Raw genomic sequence first — 19,373 nt, 5'->3', positions numbered from 1 at the left:
AGGGAATGCGAGGTTCCTTTCATATTTACATATTCCAACGTAACGTAAGTATATTACCTCACTGCTCATGTCTAATAGATTACGGATGTATAATATAATGATTTGTGCTAATTTGTGATATTTCAATGTGTAGGAATCATTCGGATGTGATTTGGGACAAAAGCGCACGAATTGGAGCGAAAATGAAAAGAAAAGGCAAAGGTGCACATTTGAGGGCCACAGGCAGCATGGGGCGTTACCTGTGGCGCTCAAAACAGAATGCTGAAAAGTTGAGCGCCAGGGCCAGCGCCCCACACTGTCCTGGACGCTCAAAATGTAACATGTCCTATTTCGACTAGGACTCGGTTATTTCGATCCCAAGACGCACCCAACTCATATAAAAGCCAACCTAAACCTATTTTAAGGGGGGAGGGGGACCGTTTTTAGAGGAAAACACAAGCACATAGCCGTCGTGGAGGCCGAAATTCATCAGATTCTATCGTTCTTCCACCAAACTTAGTAATTTTTATATTTCTTTGTATGATTTGTTGTTTGGCTACAATGTCTATGTGGAGCTAAACTTTCCATTCTAGGATTGTGGTTCTTTCATGACTATTGTTATTTAGATATTGATTTTGATCTCTTAGTTTGTCGTATTAGTTTATTTATTCAATCCTGCGCTTAATTATTTGATTGCTTGATCAACAATTAAATACTATCTACGACTCTAGAGTCAAACTCGAAAGTGGAAACTCTAGATTGCATATAGGATTGAGTTGAGCAAGTTCTTGAACCTGGGCATCGGGGAACGGATTCACGGTTGGGATAGATATATACCTAATTACCTTGCTTGATTGATTTACGGGAATTATAAATGCGTTCTTGTTGATTCTAACTCCATAGACATATATGCGTTAGGTTAGCTTGAATAGGCGAGTAAGAACTCGAGAGATTCTTATGAGTAATATTAACCCTGTTAACCAATAAACTATATAAATTAGTTAGTCAATTCAATTGAAGAATACAATAGGAATGTTAGATACCCCATAACCCTAGATCGTTTTCATAATATTGATGACATAAAAATATGTTCTTCCTCTGTTCAAAGTTCATTATTTGTTTTTATTTATTTTAATTAGTGTAGAATCAAATACTTCTAGTTTTAATTCTTGTTTAGATAGTTAAGATAATCTAATTTAGTTAATAGTTAATCACAAGTTCTCGTGGGTTCGATATCTGACTTTTAATCACTTTATTACTTGACGACCGAGTATACGTGCGTATGCATTTGGCCGCAACAAATTTTTAGCTCTGTTGCCGGGGACGTAGATATTAGCTATTTTTCTAGATTAGACTTTTAAATTTATCCAATTTTTTGTATATATTTTTATTTTTATAAATATTTACTATTTTTCTCTTAGTGTGTTTCTAGTTCTCTCAGCATGATATCTGGGGATAAAATATACGGAGGTAAGACTATTGATGAAGACGCTTGGTTGACGGAAGAATTTTATAGCTCGTATTTTTGGTCTTGTCATGGCCTAACTTCTTGGAGATCTGAATTTGAATATGGGAGTAAGGGCTAGTATTGGGACGGATATTCTCGATTAAAGGAATATATGAAACGACGTTGTCTTCTAACGATGTTGGTGAGTGATTGGTCTAAGGAGAGAGATGAGATCGCACATAAAATTGATAATTTTGGCTTGGCTGTTCATAACTTAAATGCATATTTGAGTGCAAAGGTTGATATGTGTAATGCCTACAAATTTAATGATGAGTTGTGTGAAGCTGAAAAAAATCTTCTAGACCAAACTGAGGAGCTAAAACGAGAATACCAATCATTAGACCATATTTTTCTTGAGGATGCCAATGTTGAGAAGAATGCTCTAGAGTCATGTGAGGGAGTAGATAACATTACTTTTGGAGAATTGAGTGTGTATATAAATGGGAATGTAAATAGTAGTAAAATTTATGATTTAGGGCGCATTAGACCTCATTCGAATTATTTTTCCACATTATGTTTAGATAGTAAGATATCAATCGAGTCATCTGAGTCTATGGGGGAGTTAAAGAGTGAGGATGAAAGTGCCTATATTCTTGAATTTTGTTGTGCCAAAAAGCAAAAATTACATTCCTCATCTAAAAGCCGAGAAGTGTAGAGTGAAATGTTATTGCTTGGCCTGGTTATCTTTGTATCCCCACCAAAAGAGCATAGCCACAGACTGGATGCCCTGTTATGGGTACAAATCATAAGTTCAAGGAAGAGGCAAAAAGTGGTTCAAGTCATGCTGCGACTTTAAATTAAGCGTTTGTTGGGAGGCAACCCAGCTTTACTTCTTTCTTTTATTTTTATTGTATTATTTTTGTAGTGTTTGTTTTTATTTTGTAGGATTATAAACATAAGAAGCAAAGCTATTGGAAGAGTGCAAAAGTAAGCCAGTTGGTTGGAACTAAGTGTGGGGTGCTCGCACAAAGGACCATGCATGGGGGGAAGTCTGAGTACCCCGTGAGCCACTATTGCTTTGGCCTTTGGTCTTTCAGGGAGTTTTTTGGCCACCCTCGTTATATTTTGATTTATTTGTATATTGGGGACACTGTGCTCCTTTAAGTTTGGGGTGGAAGAATTCCTATAGATAATTAGTAGTAGAGTAGTGTAGACAAAAAGCAAAAATTACATTCCTCATTTAAAAGCCGAGAAGTGTAGAGTGAAAATTTTATTGCATGGTCTGGTTATCTTTGTATCCCCACCAAAGGAGCATAGCTACAGATTGGATGCCCTGTTATAAGTACAATTCATAAATTCAAGGAAGAGGCAAAAAGTGATTCAAGACGTGCCACGACTTTAAATTAGGCGCTTGTTGGGAGGTAACCCAGCTCTACTGCTTTTTTTATTTTTATTGTATTATTTTTGTAGTGCTTGCTTTTATTTTGTAGGATTATAAGCATAGGAAACAAAGCTATTGGAAGAATGAAAAAGTGAACCAGTTGGTTGGAACTAAGTGTGAGGTGCTCGCATAAAGGACAATGCATGGGGGAAGTCTGAGTATCCCGTGAGCCGCTATTGCTTTGGCCTTTGGTCTTTCAGGGAGTTTTTTTGGCCACCCTCATTATATTTTGATTTATTTGTACATTGGGGACACTGTACTCCTCTAAGTTTGGGGTGAAAGAATTCCTATAGATAATTAGTAGTAGAGTAGTGTAGACAAAAAGCAAAAATTACATTCCTCATCTAAAAGCCGAGAAGTGTAGAGTGAAAATTTTATTGCTTGGTCTGGTTATCTTTGTATCCCCACCAAAGGATCGTAGCCACAGACTGGATGCCCTGTTATAGGTACAATTCATAAATTCAAGGAAGAGGCAAAAAGTGGTTCAAGTCGTGCCGCGACTTTAAATTAGGCGCTTGTTGGGAGGCAACCCAGCTTTACTACTTTCTTTTATTTTTATTGTATTATTTTTGTAGTGTCTGTTTTTATTTTGTAGGATTATAAGCATAGGAAGAAAAACTATTGGAAGAGTGCAAAAGTGAGCCAGTTGGTTGGAACTAAGTGTGGAGTACCCGTATAAAGGACCATGCATGGGGAAGTCTAAGTACCCCGTGAGCAGCTATTGTTTCGACCTTTGCCTTTCAGGCAATTTTATTGGCCACCCTCGTTATATTTTTCTTTATTTGTGCATTGGCGACACTGCACTTCTTTAAGTTTGGGGTGGGGGAATTCCTCTAGATAATTAGTAGTAGAGTAGTGTAGACAAAAAGCAAAAATTACATTCCTCATCTAAAAGCCGAGAGGTGTAGAGTAAAAATTTTATTGCTTGGCTTGGTTATCTTTGTATCTCCACCAAAGGAGCATAGTCACAGACTGGATGCCCTGTTATGGGTACAATTCATAAGTTCAAGGAAGAGGCAAAAAGTGGTTCAAGTCGTGTCGCGACTTTAAATTAGGCGCTTGTTGGAAGAGAACCCAGCTTTACTGCTTTCTTTTATTTTTATTGTATTATTTTTGTAGTGTCTGTTTTTATTATGTAGGATTATAAGCATAGGAAGCAAAGCTATTAGAAGAGTGCAAAAGTGAGCAAGTTGGTTGGAACTAAGTGTGGTGTGCCCGCACAAAGGACCATGCATGGGAGAAGTCTGAGTACCCCGTGAGCCGTTATTGCTTCGGCCTTTGGCCTTTCAGGGAGTTTTTTTGGCCACCCTCATTATATTTTGCTTTATTTGTGCATTGGAAACACTGCACTCCTTTAAGTTTGGGGTGGGAGAATTTCTCTAGATAATTAGTAGTAGTATGTTAGAAAACGTTAACTTCTTATTTTGATTTTAGCTTCTTATTTTTGTTTTTGTAGTTGTGTAGTATTTTAGTAGCTTAATTTATTTATTTTAAATGAGGAAAATATGGAAGAAAAATCAAAAAAGGTAGAAAAATTGGACTTTTTCTGACAATGGATCTCCTAGACAGTTTTCTTGAGGTATTAAAGTCTAAACAAAAATCCAAAAATATGTCTTTTAGCTTTCTTTAGGTAGTAATAATCCCCTATGATTTTTCTTTGCCCCTCGGTTCTTTTCCATGGGATGTAGTTTGAACCGGGTAGTAGTTTTTTATTTTATTTTTTATTTTTAGAGTAGATTCAAATTTAGGGAATAAATGGAGGAAGAAATATGTGATTTCTAGGCGCCCTTGACTTGTTTGATAGTAGCATATTTAGGCTTTGATATTTGTAGTATCTTTCCAATTATTTGAAATTATTGATGATGCTTTGCTTAGTTGGATAGCATGTTTTGTGACGCCTATGTATCGTTTTCTTGACTTGTGTTCACTTTGTGCTTAATGCTTAATACTTAATATCTCGTGGCTGGGTAAATACTTGCATTATGTGAGAGTCGAAATGGGACCGTCCTTAGTGAATGTGTGGTGAGATTTTTGTATACTCCATGTATTTTACTTGTGTCTAGAACTTGTCCGGAATGTGAGTTGAAACGAAATTTTAGGTGATGCTCGGTTTGAGAAATGATTTTAGGTTTTCTTTGATCTTTTTGAGCTTATTGCTTACCATAAATAATATTTATCCCTAGTTACCCTTTTGAGCGAATAGACTTTTATTAGGCACCCACATTACAAGCCTATACCCTTTTTGTTCTTAAATGATATTATTTTGATTCTTTTACCTCTTAAAGCACTTTAATTGTGAAATGAGCGCTAAAAGAAGTAAGAAGGGACTAAGTGTGAGATGACTTTTGAGTGAAGCCAATGAAATCAAGAAAGGTACATTTGTTTTGTAAAGAATATTCCACTAGTAGAAAGTGCAAAATAAAAAAAATAGTAGTAGAAAAAAAGAAAGAAGAAAAATCTACACAAAAAAAAAGAAGGAAAAATATATATGAATAAATTGTTATCTTGTTCTTGCTAGTGGGTTATAAATTAAAGTAGTGCTTAAAGAAAAAGAAAATATTTTTTGGGGTGATATTGTTTGTGAAGTTGAAGTTAGATTGAGGAAATATGCATTTAAAGTTGATAACATGATATGTTAAAGTGCTTAGGAGGGTGAACCACTATTTCCAAATATATCTTACCTGTCCCTTAACCCATATTACAACCATATAAATTCTTAATTGATTTTAGATCGAGCGAGCCTACATTAGTAGAGATTTACATTAAGGGCAAGCCTATGGTACCAATTACATGTGTGAGCACGTAATTTTTTCCCTATATGAATTACTCCTATAAACTTCAAGAAAATAATTTTTTTCCATTATTTGCAATTTTATAGGATTTTGTGAGAATTTGTGTTAATTGTCTGTATTTCTTTGCATGTTTATTTTGTTGAAAATCATGAAAATGTCAAAAAAATACCATGCATGTGCATTTAGGATTTATTTTTACATTTTTAAGTTAATTAGTAAATTAGTTGCTTTATTAAAAAACGAAAATCACTAAAATTGGCTTACTTTTGCATTTCTAGCCTTTTAATTTTTAAATTTGTAATTTTCCTTTTAAATTAGGAATAATTAATTTTCATAAATATTTTAGTAATTGATCAACTTAGTTTTATTTCCCCAATTAAATATTTTAGGAGTTTAATTTAGGCTTTAATTAATTATGGAAAAGGAAAAGGAATTTGGTCTTAAAAATCCATTTGGGCCAAGACAAAAAGAAAAATCCCTAGCCCAACTCCCTCAACTCGTCCCAAACCACGTCCCAACCCGGTCCAGCTTTGCCTTCAAACCAAACGACACCGTTTTGACCCCCTCCCATTTCAACCGTTGGATTACATTGATCCAACGGACCAGAACTGGGCGCCCGTAAATATAAAATTGTCGGAACAAGCCCTATCCCCCCCCCCCATTTCCATCTGCTTCGTCTCACACTTCTCAGATTCTTGGAACCCAAACCCTAGCACCGCCCTAAACCACCTCCAAAATTACACCCTGTAATCCCTGACCTCTTCTCTTCCTAAACCCCAAAATGATTTCCCTCGAATCCCTCTCCATCTTTGAATTTTAGATCCGAGGTCAAAACCCTAAAATCCCAAATCCGCGTTACCTCAGAAACTTATCTTTGTTCTACATTTAATTATGTTTTATTACACTATTGATTGTATTTATTCGTGCCATGGACATTACAATTTGTATTGGGGTTGTATTTGGACTTTATTTTTGTCATTTTGATTTCAGTTTGGGTTAAACTTTTCAGTCATGTATTTGGTGTTGGATTGTTATAAAATGGTTTTAATTTAGATGAAGAACTGTCCTAGTTGGGTTTTGATTGGATTTGTTTAAGATGGTAGTGAAGATTAGTCTACAATTAATTCTTCTCTTGGTTTTGATGTATTAGAAGTTGGTTTAGTATCTGAACGAATTTAGGAACATGCTGTTGTATTTTAATATTTAATTTAAATGTTTGAGGTAACCCCTATGTGTACAAATTTAACATCAATCAGTAGTAGTCTTGATTTTTAAATACATGTGTCTTGAATGTTAGTTGAGTATATAGTATTTGAATGCCCTGCAATTTGGATTTAAAGTAGATGGTGATATTTCTTAATTGATTTGATGAGATCAATTTAGTCTAGTATAGATTAATGTTTGGGTTATTCAAATTGTTTAAAATGCTTAAACATATCTCTTAAGCAAGCAGGCTCATTAAATGACCCAAGACTGCCTGGCCTAAATCAGGTTTGTGCATTTCAGACATTTTTCCCCAAGGCCTGGCTCTTTTTGTCGTCTTTTAGTAATTTAGCCATCTGATTTTAAAAACTCAAGGAATATATACGTTGGCCCGTTTCTTGAAACAATCCATGGCCCAATTGCGCTCACAATTAATAACCCCTTTAATATCAAATCATTTAGGCCTAGTTGGAAATGATCCTTGTAATTAGATTGAGGTGTGCCATCAAAATTAACCCATGGCCCTCATATTTCATAACTAGCTATTTAAAATGAACCTCGTAGTTTGCTTTAGGCACGTAATTAAACTATTATAACTACGGGTACGGTTCCCGTGACGTGATTTTGGTACGTGAATTTTTCTTTATTAGATAAGTAGGAATATCTTTAGATTGCCTTCAAAAAATACATTCAAACCTTTCTCTTTAAAATAATTTGAGGTGCGTCATACTCAAATAAAATCCATAACATATGGCCCTCACATAAATACAAAATTAGTTTAGAAAATGCCTTGAACTCTCGTAGTTTGCTTTAGGCGTGTTTAATTAAATAATTGTCATAGCTACGGGTATGGTTCCCGTGACGTGGTCGTGACGCCTAATTTTTTAAGATTCGGGGGTAAATTTATGTGACCCGACCACAATTTAATCTTGTCAATGAAATAAAAATGTTGTGAATCGTGGGTACGGCTCCCGTGACATGATTCGCGACGTGTAATTAAATAATTATTGGTATAATAATTGGGTTATTAAAAGCGGTTTTAAAAGGAATAAAAATGCATATAGGTTTCAAAGATGTTTTAAAATCAAATAAATAGGCCAATAATAATAGTTTAGTGACCGTGCTAAAACCACGAAACTCAGGAATGCCTAACACCTTCTCCCGGGTTAACAGAATTCCTTACCGGATTTCTGTGTTTTGCGGACTATAAAATAGAGTCAATCTTTCCTAGATTTGGGATTGAAACCGGTGACTTGGGACACCATAAATTATCACAAGTAGCGGCTCTGAACACTAAATAAATAATCCCATTTTGATTGTCACTTAAATTGGAAAAAACTCCCTTATACCCTTCCGGGGGTAGGAAAAAGGAGGTGTGACAACATGCATTTGACTCTTTTTGTGAGAGTGAGAGATTTTCTTTGATATATGTGAGCATGACATTCGAATGTGTGGATTGATTTTACTTTCTTGTTCTTATTGCGAGGGCACATGGTTTCATGAGGGATAGGTAATGTTATTAGATTTCTCTATGATGGGTGTGTGAGCACGTTATTTTTGCCTTACGAAAACTACTCCAAAATAAATCAAAAAAATAAAATAAATTTCTTTTACTGTGCAATTTTTGAACTTGCGTGGTGTTAAATATTTGTTTTATGTCCGTAAATGTTTACTTTGTCATAATAAAATGAAAATTAAAATAAAATACATGTTGCATGCATATAGGATTTAATTATGCATTTGAAAGATAATTTAAATAAAATCACAAAAAATATGCATTCGTTCTATTTTTAAATATGTTACTGTGTGATTAATATTTTGACTATGTGTTAAATAGTTGTTCTAAAGTAATTAATATTTTTGTGTAAGGTTAAAATTGTTTTATAATTTTTATTAGGATTTTTTTTTAATGATAAATAATAAAATAAAATAAATAAAATAAGTTGTAAATAAAAATTGGACCTGGATTAAAATCCAGGCCCAAATCAAATTACCCCCCCCCCCCACAGCCCAATCCAAATAGTCTGTCCGGTCCAATTTACACGAGCCAAAACGACAGCGTTTGGTCGCCCTCATCAAAGGCCGTTGGATCAAAGCCAACCAACGGCTGAGATCCCACAAACCTTAACCCATAGCCATTACCCGACCCTTTGACCCGATCCAGGCTGACCCTGAACTTAGACCAAACGACAACGTTTGGTTAAGTGGATTGATCTCAACCGTGCATCTTAATTGTTCCAACGGATGAGATCAATCCACCCCACCCCTATTTAAGGATCAAACCCCTACCCCGGCCCCTAACTTAACACCCCCCCCCTAGCCGCCCTAGAATCTCACCGCCTGAAACCCGGCGGCAACAACGCCGCCGGTCACCAAAATAACACCCTAGAACCCCCTGAACATCCACTATCCAGATATGCTAGCCACTTGGCTCGAATCTTCTTGAAGATTCTCGAATCTTCATTTGAAGATTCGAGCTGAGCTTAGATCTAAACCAAACAACCCCTAGTTAACACCATAGTACCCCCTAGCATGCCTCGTTATGGATCTGATGTTTGTTTGGTTCGAATCATTTCCGAGTTTCTCGAATCTTCTTTTGAAGGTTCGGACCAAACAAGAACAAACTCAGATCTGTTCTAAACTGGCACCAAATGACCCCTAGGCTACCCTCACCCGTGTGTCATTGTTGGTTCCCCTCGAATCTAACCAGAAATGGTTCAACCCCAAATCGAACCTTCAGAAACCCTAATTTTTCCAAGATTGGAATCTTTTTCACTTCAGACGAAAGATTGAGGTTTAATCGACCTTAGTCAAAGTATTTTCAGTTGAAAATACTTCGACTAAGGTCTGTTTGATTTCAAACAAAATCCGAATCCAAGTGGAGTTCTAATTTGAATAAATTTGAAGGTTCAGAAGTATTTTTCTATTTCTTTTGTGTATTCTACGTGTATTGTTGTTTGTCTTAATAGCCTGTTAATTTTTCATGATTTTATTTGATTAATTCTGTCATCTTTGTCTCATGCACGTCTACTTGATTCTAAATGTAAATTGTTTCTGTTGGTTGTGATTATTTACAATGTAAGTAATCGACTCGATTAAGTTCGTCGATTAGTTATATTATGAATTCTCATTTATGATAATGCTGATTGAAACAGTCTGCTTCTATTGTTTTAGACTGATTATGGACAAATGTTGTAAATAGTCAACTGATTAATACTCGTCAATTAAATCATGTTTGTTTGCAAATCAGTAAATTCAAATGTATGATGTGTATATATTGTTTTCTGAACAGGGCATTGTCAGTATATTGACAATGCTCCTGTGTTTGTTTAATTTTTCGTCCAATGTTGAAATTCAGTTGAACTATTAGGCTGAATTCAGTATAATATTGTTGTGATGTTAGTTTTGAATTCGAATTTACAAAGGTTGGTTAAATACAATTGTATTGGGAGGTTAATCCTAGGAATGGTTATAACTGTTAAAACAGACTTTAAAATCTGTTTTGTAACAGATTCTGACTTTAGTTTAAAGGCTGTAAAAACAGTAAGATTTCAGGTTTATTTTAGATTGAAACAATAGGGTAATGTGATAGTGTGCTTATAATGGAATGATAGTGGCTATAATTTAAGTAATAATGGGGAACAAGGGATAATGGGGCTGCTGAAAATCAGGATAAGAGCACTTAGATTTAAAATATTCAAAAGCAGTTTTAATGGAAAACTTTTTTATTTTTAAAAGGAGAAAAGGGTCCTGGCAGCACTAGAAGCGTATAGGACAACCCTGTATAAATAGAGGAGGATTGGGACTGATTTAAAGGAGCTCTTTCAGAAAGAAAAACAAGGAAAAAAGAGAGCTTTCAGACAGAATTTAGAGCAGGTTTTAAGAGAGAAAAAAATCAGATTTGAAGGGGGGAGCCTTTGAGTTCAGAAGAAAAATAAGGAAGAGATTGAGAGAGAGAAATCAGTTTTCAGACAAAGAATTTAGGACTGAATATCAGTCTTCAGAGAGAGTTTTTAAGAGAGTGAAAAGTCAGATTTGAGTATGGAAAATCAAGCAGAAAATCAGAAATGAAAATCTGAAGAGGAAAAAGAAACAGAAAAGAAAACAGTCACATACACACACACAGATACAACAGCAGAAACAGAAAAATCAGAAATGGGAATTTGAAACAGAAAAGAAACTGAAATTTGAAATATTGTTCTTTCGTTGAATCTGTTCAAATTTATTTGATTCCATTGTTCAGTTAAAATCTGAAGTGTCTTTAAAAATACTGTACTGTGCATTTGGTTTCCTCGGGTCTTATTATTGCTCCAATCTGTGGAAATACTGTTATTCTGCTGATTTTGTTACTGCTGCAACTGCTGAAATTTACTCCTTCTACCTTCATTTTCAGGTACGTATCTCTTAAATTCTATGTTGGAAAGAGATTCAACATGACAAATAAATAAAGTTTGAATTGTAATACTATCTTCTATTCATTTGAGCTCTTTAGTTAAAAATTCAGTTTTGTTTCTTGATCAAATAAGTAGTATATGTTGACAGGATGACTGTAAGTCAAATGTCCTTTATTGAAGTCTGTATAAGTGTTGTAACAAGGTTAATTTCTAAATTTTCATTAAAGTATAGTTATGATTGAATTGTTAAGATATGGAACATGGCATGAAGTTGGCTATTAGTTAAGTCCTATGACATTGTTAGTCAGGTATAGAGTATTCTGAAATATCAAGAAAAATGCATGGTTAGTGTATTTCGATTGTTTGGTTGTGGATTAAGGTTAGATGTTGTTAGTTGAATAAAGAGTAGTATAAAAATGTCAAAAACCATATTGCTAGTTTATTCTAATACCTGATTTAGTTATGGATTGAATGATGTGAGTTATACGTTCATATATGGCGTGATAACAGGTATATATATAACCATTAAGGGATGATGAGTTGATGTATCTCATTATGATGTTAAAATGCTATGAATGTTTTAGACATACAACTATGTTGCATGTAAGGCAATATTATTAATCGATTTATAATTCCCTTTCTTATCAATTTGATGCCTATTTACCATCCTAAATAAATAATTAGGCCTATTAGATTAAAAGCAAGTATATGAGAATAAGATGAGATATACAAATTGCAACACTTTATATCAATGACAATTAGAAATAGGATTTGCACTAATTAAATAATGAAAAATTGTTCAAAAATACTTCTTCTCTTCATAAATCATGTTTGTTAGTTTCATATACAATTCATCCTTTGGCATATATATGTTGTATTTGCTAGAATCATATTTTTATTCTTTTCTTTGAACTTGCATAGTTGGGCTGAATATAATTTATATCCGGAAATTATAATCGACGGGCAACATTTAATAAATTATGAATTTCTTTTAAAAGAATTCAAAGACATCCCTTGAATATGAATTTCTCAATATTTTCATATAAAATGTGTAGATATAACAAACAATTTGTGAAAAATTCATAATACCATTAAGAATATTTGGTGTAATTAGGGATACGTTCGCGTAATATGATTATACCAATAAAAGCATTTCGAATTATGCGTACGCGCAATTTCGAGCGAATATTTAATATAAGGGATTTCTTCGAGGACGTTAAATTAATTTCATAAAAACCCGAGATGTGCGGTTCATTATTTAAGAAAAACAAATATTCTTGATTCGACACAATTTCGAAAAAATAATTGTTTAATAAATATATTATCAAAAGTTATTGTGTACATGTACGCGTGACGCAATTCCGCATTTTTAAATTTATAACACGAATATATGTACGCGTAATTTGATTCAAAGAAGGGTCCTTAATCACAATAAGTAAAAGAGGTAGTAAAATCACGTAACAAAAATATATTTAATAAAATCAAGATAATTAAGCCAATAATAAAAACAGTTAAGCGACCGTGCTAGAACCACGGAATTCGGAAATGCCTAACACCTTCTTCCGGATTAACAGAATTCCTTACTCAAGATTTCTGGTTCGCAGAATAATAAACAGAGTCATATTCTCCTCGATTCAGGGATTAAAATTGGTGACTTGGGACGCCTTAAAATTCCCAGGTGGCGACTCTGAAATAATTAAATAAATCCCGTTTCGACTGTCCTTCAATTGGAGAAAACTCCCCACGCGCCCCGCGGGCACGGTAAAAAGGAGGTGTGACAGGGTGTTCAAGCCATAAATGCATTGTGACATTGAGTCGGTTATTGAGGCTAGGATTGTCACAAGCACGTTGTCTTTGTTGTAAATATTTTTGAAGAATGACATAACTAAAGGAAAGTGTATGTGATTGCATATGCTACAGTTTAATTGTTGTTATTAACCACAATCATTGGTGTAGTGTGCTCCAAATGTGTTAAGATGTTAAGTGCTCAAAGATAGAGTAAATTGTTGGTTGACTCAAGGACGAGCAACGTTTAAGTGTGGGTTATTGATGTTTGGCTTAAAGTATGCATATTTTTACATATATTACCTCACATTGTGCTCATGTCTAGTAGATTACAAATATATAATATAATAATTTATGCTAATTTGTGGTATTTCTATGTGTATGAATCATTCGGATGTGATTTGGGACGAAAGCGCACGAATTGGAGCGAAAATGAAAAGAAAAGGCAAAAGTGTACATTTGAGGGACACAGGCAGCGTGGGGCGCTACTTGAGGCGCTCAAAACAGAATGCTGAAAAGTTGAGCGCCAGGGTCAGCGCCCCAAGCTGCCCTGGACGCTCAAAATGTAAACATGTCCTATTTCGACTAGGACTCGGTTATTTCGATCCCAAGACGCCCCCAACTCATATAAAAGACAACATATACCTATTTTGAGAGGGGGGCATTTTTGAGAGGAAAACACAAGAACAGAGCCGCCGCCAAAATTCATCAGATTCCATCGCTCTTCCACCAAACTTAGTAATTTTTATATTTTTTTGTATGATTTGTTTGTTGGCTACCATGTCTATGTGGAGCCAAACCTCACGTTCTAGGATTGTGGTTCTTTCATGACTATTGTTATTCAGATATTGATTTTGATCTCTTAATTTGTCGTATTAGTTTATTTACTCAATCCTGCGCTTAATTATTTGATTGCTTGATCACCAATGAAATACTATCTACGAATCTAGAGTCAAACTCGAAAGTGGAAATTCTAGATTGCATATAGGATTGAGTTGAGCAAGTTCTTGAACCTGAGCATCGGGGAACGGATTCGCGGTTAGGATAGACATATATCTAATTGTCTTGCTTGGTTGATTTACAAGAATTATAAATGTGTTCTTGTTGATTCTAACTCCATAGACATATAGGCGTTAAGTTAGCTTGAATAGGCGAGTAAGAACTCAACAGATTCTTATGAGTAATATTAACCCTGTTAACCAATAAACTAGATAAATTAGTTAGTCAATTCAATTGAAAAATACAATATGAATGTTAGATAGCCCATAACCCTAGGTCGTTTTCATCGCATTGATAACGTAAAAATCTACTATTCTTTTATTCAGAGTTCACTATTTGTTTTTCTTTATTTTAATTAGTTTACAATCAAATACTTCTAGGTTTAATTCTTGTTTAGATAATTAGGATAATCTAATTTAGTTACTAGTTAATCATAAGTCCTAGTGAATTCGACATTCGACTTTTAGTCACTTTTTTATTTGATAACTGAGTATACTTGCATGTGCGTTTGGCCACAACATTAAGGTGGTGATTGTTCAGCGAATACCAGAACCATACATAGATTAGTGGTTTACATGATGACTCAATTTGAGAGATCAGTAATAACAATCGCTCATAAAAACAAAGAAATTAAAATTTGAACTTATCTAAATTTATTTCAGTATATGCAGGTAGGCAAGCAAAAGCGTAAGGTGGCCTTATAATTTAAAGTCATATGCACTGATTGCACAATAAATTTTTTATTTAATTATCAATGAAGTTTGACATGTAATATTAGGATAGTTATCATTAATCATATTACCAATTAATGTTATCATAAAAATATATACTTGGAATTATCTTATAGGTGATTTGATTGTAGTAAAAAAAATTCACTAACAATACATAGAACTTAACTAATATATTATATTTTACTTTGTTTATAATTACTTTTTATATTGTATAGAGTAAAATATGATATGTTGAATAATTGCATAAGGGAGTTATACGTGGAGCCGAAGACGGAGGATAGTTAAAATCGAAGACAACTATTCCATCAGTTACAGGAAGGAATAATGCTCGTAAAGATGAAAATAAATGCCTACGGTAAAGTTTTTTATAAGAGAGGAAATAGCAGAACTGAAACTTGTTCTTTCATCTGTTTGTTCATAGTATAAATAGATACAGAGTATAAGATTGTTTACAAATCTTATCCAGAGCAATTAACAACTGCTACATGATCTTATCAAGACCTATAAATATGATAATACAAAATTCAAATATTTTACTGTTAAAAAATACAACAGATATTATTGAATTACTATTCTTGATGACTTAGAGAATCAATTAGCCTTATTTCGGTGTTGGGATGAGGGCACAAAGGACTGATGGCGTGATGCATTATTGCCAAAGCTTGAAGAGTTCTTTGAAAAATGGAAACCATTGGACTGAGTGGAAGGTTTACCATTATTACCTTGTCTTGATTGATAGGGTGGCCTGCTAGAATTTCCCTTGCGAACATGATTTGCTGTCGTCGGGGTCGGATCGAAGTTGTGGTCAATCTGCTTGAGATATAGTTCATGGGCAAGTAGTTTATCCTGGAGTTTATCAAACGAGATGACAGTGTCTCGGGCATGGATTGCCGCAGCAATATCACGGAATTCAAAGCCAATTCCACCCAAAACATGAGCAATAAGATCAACACTATTTACAGGACCGCCACACAAGGAGAGTTCTTCCGCAATTGACTTGACAAGTTGAAGATACTTAGCTACTGGGCGAGAATCACGCTTGGTGTGTGAGAGTTTTTCTCGAAGAGAAAGAATTCGTGTAGCCGATTTATTGGAAAAGGCTACCTGAAGTTTATTCCATGCCTCCACTGAGGTTTTAGCTTCTGCAATGGTGTTCATAACTGAAAAAGAAACCAAAGCAATGATAGCAGCGAGGATTAACAGAGCTTGACATTCCCCAAACTTATAGTCTGGGTTGGCGATACTTCTGCCTTCTTCTTCAACGAGAATAGGAGGGGGAGAAATAGTACCAGTCAGGGGCGGATTTAGGGGCGCAAGGGGTTCCCTGAAAAATTACACTATATATATAAGGCAAAATCTGTTTTTTATCTCTATATATTAAGTTTTGGACCTCTTAACATAATTCAAAAGTGTAGTTTAGTGGTCAAGGGGACACGCCCTCGAAGAAGAGGAGTAATCTGGCACGCCATGTGGAGTAATTTTGAGTTGACAGCTTTAATGAAAGTTGAGTATCATTGATTGCAACCAGTGATTTGCGACAGGCATGGGTGATATTATTAGTGCCAGATAAAGCCATAGTTTTACCAGAAAAGTTGGGGAAAAAATAATGAATACGGATCAATGCCCTGATACCATATAAAGTTTTTGATAAGAGAATAAATAGCAGTACTGAAACTTGTTCTTTCATCTGTTTATTCACGGTATAAATAGATACAGAGTATAAGATCGATTATACAAAATTCAAATATTTTACTGTTAAAAAATACAACAGATATTATTGAATTACTATTCTTGATGACTTGGAGTATCACTAACCTTAACACTTACCACCCGACAATATTAATTAATAGGGAATATTCTATAACATTTAGTACTCTGTCCATTATAAAGAATTTGTTATTTATTTATGCCGTTACACATTCTTCAATGACCCTTATAATTGAAACTAAAGAAGGGCATGATCCTAGGACCTTGTTCCCTATGTGCAGTTATAAATAGTGAGTCATATTATCATTGTATGGACACGAATTTTCTGGCAACTTATGCTATAATCTGTTCAAAGCTTTATACAATTTTATCATCTTACTTTTTGATTTTATTGCTATTATACCTGCAAGCCATGCTCCCGGAACTACTATTTCTGCTGTTTCATTTTCATCTCAAGGCTAAGTATTGCATATTTATTTAATTCTTTTATTATTTTCCGGATCAAATTAATTAACTTGTCTAGAAATCACATATAGATTAAACTGTACCGTTTTACGGGTAAATAGATTGGGCCCACCATGGGGCCTAGACAGTCATGTAATTAAGTTGGTCCTTGCCTTCTTTTACTAACGTATTTTGATTGCTTGTTTTTAGCAAAAAATCACAAAAATTGACAGAAAATGGTGTTAGCAACACACACAATCTTGAGGCCTAAGAAGACCAGCCTCAGCACGAGGATTCAATCAGTGATACATATAATGAGGGGAACGATGCCACGCCGGTCCACTGTAGGCGATACCCGTGACATGTTCGGGAGGCGACTCCTGATAATGCTGAAGATGAGCATATTGTTGAAGCGGTAAGGGTCCTGCAGGAGCAACAAGAGGTCATTCTAGGTCATCTCACATGGAAGGATAAGGTTATGACAGAACTAAGGCAGGCATTATCGGGTGCTTCCAATAACACTAACGGACGAGGTCTGGTTCTTTCCGGTGCTCCCGCAAATCAAACAACATAGAGGGTTGACAACACCCTGAGAGGTATGTTCAGCTTCGATGGGGCCGGGGAGAGCGGTTCCGGTCACAATAACAGGAGTGATTCCTTTAAAAGTGAACTCTTACGGTTTATGAGGGAAGTAAACGCCTACATGGACCAAATCGCAGGGTGCACCACTGGTGCTGAAAGGGACGGACTCAAAGAAGTATACTTAGTTGCCGTACAAACCAAGCGCGGCACCAAGATTGATCCTGAAGCGGTTTAAAATGTCTGACGTGCCGAAATATGATGGGACTTCGGACCCTTAGGAGCATATTACCACCTATACAATGTCGACGAAGGGGAACGACTTAGCTCCCCACGAAATCGAATTTGTTTTGCTGAAAAAATTCGAAGAGACTCTCACGAGGGGAGCCCTGACGTGGTATTTGTTGTTACCCGAGCATTCCATAGATTCCTTTGAGATGCTCGCGGATTCTTTTATTAAAGCTCATGCTGGGACCAGAAAGGTGTAGGCCAAGAAGGCTGACATATTCAAAATTGCACAATGAGAGTCTGAGTTGCTACAGGAATTCGTAACCCGGTTCCTGAAGGAAAGGTTTTTACTCTTGGTTGTTCCGGATGAATGGGCGGCTGAATCATTCACCAAGGCTTTGAATTCGAGAAGTTTTGATACCTCCCGGAAGTTGAAGGAAAGCTTGCTCGAATTCTAAGAAATGATATAGGCGGATGTTCACAAGCGGAACAAGTCAAAGATAAGGATTAAGGATGATCAGTTCGGCTTCCCCACATCGGCTAAAGGTCGGGAAAAGAATAAAGAAAAATCAAAAGATGATTTCGACATAGATAGATGGTTTTCTAGGGGTCGATTTTGCCTTACGAATGGTCTGAAGAATGCAACAGAGGTTTCCGTTCGACAGACGAGTTTGTTACTGACAGAAGAACTAGTCGCAGCCGAAACAACATATCGTTATAGGACAAGGAAGCATCAGGTTCTTGAGATCCTTCCTATCCCAGGCTTTCAGAATACAACTTTAACGTTAGTGTAGTAGAGGTGGTATCATCTATGAGGAACATTAAAGAAGCACGGTTCCTGAAGCCGGTAAGGTCCGATCCCAGCCAGAGGGATCCTAATTTGTGGTGCGAATACCACAGGATGAATGATCACTGAACTGGGGACTGTCGACATCTACGTGAAGAGGTGGCGACACCACTGAAAAATGGCCATCTTAGGGAATCCATAAGTCACTAGGCCAAAAATAATTACTGTCGCAACCGTGACAACAAGGAGCCCACAAAAATAGTAGAAGACCCCGCACTAGATGATCAACATGATTTTCGGGGGAACGAGATTAACGGGATTACTTTCTTGGTAGCGAAAAAGATGAAGGTAATAGTAACCCATGGCAAAAGGCTCCAGGAAGTCGTTGAGGACGACATCACTTTCATGAAGGAAGATGTAGACGGATTATTGCCACCACACAATGACACATTGGTAATTTCTTTAAATGTAATAGATTTTAAAATCAAATGTGTTCAAGCGGATCCAGAAAGTTCGGCCAATATCATACAATAGAGGGTATTAGAGAAATCCAAACTTATCGGAAGCATCATTCCGGCCGCAGAACTCCTCGTCGGGTTCAACCTCGCAAGCATGACAACCTGAGGAGAGATCCTGCTACCGACACATGTTGAGAGGACGATGAAGACGACCCTTTTTGAGGTTCTGGAAGGTGATATGGGTTATAGCATTATTCTGGGAAGACCATGGTTGCACGGGATGAAAGCCGTACCATCAACATATCATCGGTTGCTAAAATTCCTAACTCATGAGAGGATTAAACAGATAAAAGGCAACCAATCGACGACAAGGGATGTGAAGGCAATTTCGTTCTCCAT

The sequence above is a fragment of the Nicotiana sylvestris genome, chromosome 2, assembly GCF_000393655.2.
Source record: "Nicotiana sylvestris chromosome 2, ASM39365v2, whole genome shotgun sequence".
NCBI lineage: Eukaryota > Viridiplantae > Streptophyta > Magnoliopsida > Solanales > Solanaceae > Nicotiana > Nicotiana sylvestris.
Note: the sequence above shows the minus strand (reverse complement) of the source record.